We start from the raw sequence: 3,736 nt of genomic DNA on the forward strand, positions 1-3,736 counted from the left end.
TTGAAGGATCCCAATGCCAAACTTCTAGGGCTGGGTGTGTGGGAGCCAGGGGTGGGGGGACCTCCCACCGTGGCCAAGGAGGAACAGGGCAGGGCCTGGGGACAGGCATAGGACGAAACCCACTGCCTCGGAGACACTACCCCTTGCCCCCGCACCTTGGCCTCCCTGTACCCAGCTCTGTCGGTAATGACCCCGGAGGCCACCCTGGGCAAGCGCAGCTGGTGAGGCCTCCCCTAGTGTGGCTGGAACCCCAGAGGGACATCAGGTCTTCAAGATGCCACCACCTCTTCCCCCTTCACAAGTGGCCCGTGACTTTTCACAAGTGAAGGAGCAGTGTACCCCACCAGCTCTCGCTCCCCGGGGCGGGGCGGGGCGGTGTGGAGGGAGGCAGAGCAGCCTGGGTGAGAGGCTCCGGGACCTGCGTCTGCTGGAAGGGGGGCAGTTGAGCGGCAATCACAAGTACAAAGCAGGCCGTTGCATCAGCTCCCCTGGTTTGCAGATGGTGCAATTAAGGTGCAAAGAGGGGGTGTCATCTGGCTCAGCTGCTCCCCAGAGTTGTTTGTGGCTGGCGCTGGGGACTGCAGGGGTGATTGCCTGCAGCCCTCACTTGGTCTCTGCCAGCGAGAGGGCCTGGCCCACCGTGCCTGTCCAGGTGGGACCTGGGGAGGGGGGTTTTCATAAGACCAACCTTATTTTCTAATGGAAATAACTTCAACACTAATCCCAAGACTTGGCCCCGTTCCGTTAGGTTGTTCTGCCCGAAACCCAACATCCAACAGGAAGTTTCCATTTCCTCGGCCTAAACCCTTGATCCCAGCCCCCTGCAGCACCCCTTGGGCTCAGCAGGGGGGGGGGGGAGCGACAGCACATCTTCCCGCGGGCCCAGCCACCGCTGCAGAACTCCTCTGTGAGCCTGCCCCCCGCGGCCCAAAGCATCATCTACAGCCCAACACTCTGCTTCCATAGATGTGCTTATCCGGGTCACTTTGTAGGGAATGATGGAGATTATGAGGGGACCATGGCTCAAGCCCCTCCCCACCAGCCACACTGGTGCCACCGCTGATGGGAGAGGAGCTGGGCCCCTGACACAAAGCTCCACACCTTCACCCAGCAGGCACAGACCAGTGTACCCAGGCGGGAAACTGAGGCAGGAAGAAGGGCTGGACTCAACCCCACCCCACCCCGGGGTTCCAGGGTTTGAGGGCTGTGTGGGAAGCACTGCAGTAACCACAGTGGCCTGCAGGTGGCAGCAGATGGCCCCTCAAGGAGTTCCTAACCTTGGAGGGTTCATCTTCAGAAGGGCCTGGGAAGGGTCTTGGCTGGAAGAAGAATTTGCTTTCCCCCTTTAGCTATGTGGCACTGGGAGGTTCCTGTCCTTCTCTGAACTTCCTTTTTTTTTTTAATGCAAAGGGTACCTGAGCACACACTGTGTCCAGTGCACAGTGGAATCACAGGTCCCATGATCCCTAAAGGCCCTGCTTTGGGAGAGGGGTTTACGAAGCTTGAAGGAAAGGTTGACAAACCTAGTTCAGCAATCCCAGCGTCCTGGAGCCCCGGTCGGGCGCCCCCACCTCCCCTGAGGCACCATCAGGAGCTTAGAACGTGAAGCGGCCTGTCCAGCTACAGAAGGCCAATTTGTCCCAGAGTCTGGGAGCCCCTTGGCCTCCAGAATTCCGATTTGGAGGCTCCAGGAGTCGCGCTGGGCTGGGCGGTGCCTACAGTCTCACCAGCCCCATGGCCACCCCATAGCCTGCGGCGGGCCTGGCGATAGGCTGAGAGCACGCCTCGAGGTGGCCTCCTGGGCACTGGACTGTGTGTGGCACCCCCTGAGGGGTGACGTGGCCCCCAGACAGAGCACCGCCCACCTTGGGGCAGTCCTGCAATTGCTGGGCTTCTGGCCACAGACATGGCTTTGGCCTTTATTCTGGGAGACGGACGTCCTGGTGGGGTTTTGCAGGGCCAGAGATAGTGACGTGTGCCTGAGGTCCGAGGAGACAGCTGTGGGGCCATCGTGGGTGTCCTGGGATGGGCGGGGCTGGACACAGACCCCATAAGCACATGTGTCCCCAGTATGCCACACCGGACACCCACCCCCTCTGCCTCATGAGCAGGAATGGCACCTTCCGTGGTCTGGTTCATTTGGGGGCTGAAAATGAAATGAGCTGCCCAATAAACGGGGTGTTTACTTATGTATTTATATTCACCCATGGAGAGAGCCCGTCCCGAGCCTGGCCTGCAGGAAGCCGTTAGGTCAAGGGGAGTGGATCAGCTGTAGGGCCGAACTTCTGGAGCCACCCTTCTGTTGTGCCCATGCCGACTGCTGGAAACAGCTGCAGCCTCACTGGTGTCCTGATGGGTGGCAGCTGTTCGGGCCACACACACCCTGCTCTGTTCTCTCGGCCTGATGTCTGCAAGGCCTTGGCCAGAGTTCATCCGCTCAGTCACCAAACATAGACCCACATCCCAACACCACCTGCTGCCAGACGGCCAGAAGAAAAGGCAAATCAGTCCCGGCGAGGCTCCTGAAGAGCGCCTAGGACTGATGGACAGGGAAACAGGTGTGCCGGCCCATGGGCGACATGGTATGGATGAGACAAGATGGAAAGATCAGGAAATTCACCTGGCAGAGAAGCGACAGATGGGCCTCACATGCACAGGCCTGAAGGACAGGGCCGTGGTGGCAGGAAGGTGGGCTGCCTACAGGGGCAGAGACCTGTACACAGCCTACTGCAATAGTCCAGGCAAAGGAGGGAAAAGCCTGTGCAAAAAGGTTGGGGGAGGAGCTCGGCATTCCTAAGGCATCTTTAGCACTAAAGTCAAGGGGGCCCCACGCCCCCAGCCTCAGCTTTGTCTTGTCTTCCCAGGGTTCCTAGCATCTGATAGAGCCACCAGGGACACCGTTGGAATAATAGTCTACAATAGTAATTTCTGTTATTGCCAACCACGTGTTAACAGCAGCCCAGCCTTCAGCCTGACCCGCCCCCCACGGGTTTTTAGTGAAGGTTTATGTCCTCCTGCTTCATGACAAGCCCCTCACCACCACACCCGAGGCCACACGTAGCCTCGCAGACGACAGGGTTCAGGGTTCAAAGTCTGGCCCAGCTACCCCACTCAGCTCCATGGCCTGAAGGTAGAATTGTTATAAGACCCTGGGTTTGAGGTTCCCAAGTTCTGTGTATTAAATTTCAAAATCAGGGGCGCCTGGGTGGCTCAGTTGGTTGAGCATCTGACTTTGGCTCAGGCCATGATCTCACGGATCGTGAGTTCCAGCCCCGCGTCAGGTTCTGTGCTAACAGCTCAGAGCCTGGAGCCTGCTTCAGATTCCATGTCTCGCTCTCTCTCTGCCCCTCCCCTGCTCACCTTCCATCTCTCTCTGTCTCTCAAAAAATGAATAAACGTTAAAAAAAATTAAATTTTAAAATCATATTTTAAAATTATGTTAAATAGGGGCGCCTGGGTGGCTCAGTCAGTTCAGCATCCAACTTCGGCTCAGTTCATGAGTTCAAGTCCCACGTCAGGCTCTGTGCTGTCAGCACGGAGCCTGGAGCCTGCTTCAGATTCTGTGTCTCCCTCTCTCTCTGCTCCTCCCCTGCTCACACTCTCTATCTCCCTCTCTCAAAACTAAATAAATAGTTTAAAATTTTTTACTTATACTAAATAATACATAGTCATGGGAGACCAGGAGATATTACAGATTACAACACCCCACCCCCACACATGCACAAGAAAAATCACC

Source organism: Suricata suricatta, chromosome 8 (genome assembly GCF_006229205.1).
Source record: "Suricata suricatta isolate VVHF042 chromosome 8, meerkat_22Aug2017_6uvM2_HiC, whole genome shotgun sequence".
Taxonomy (NCBI): Eukaryota; Metazoa; Chordata; class Mammalia; order Carnivora; family Herpestidae; genus Suricata; species Suricata suricatta.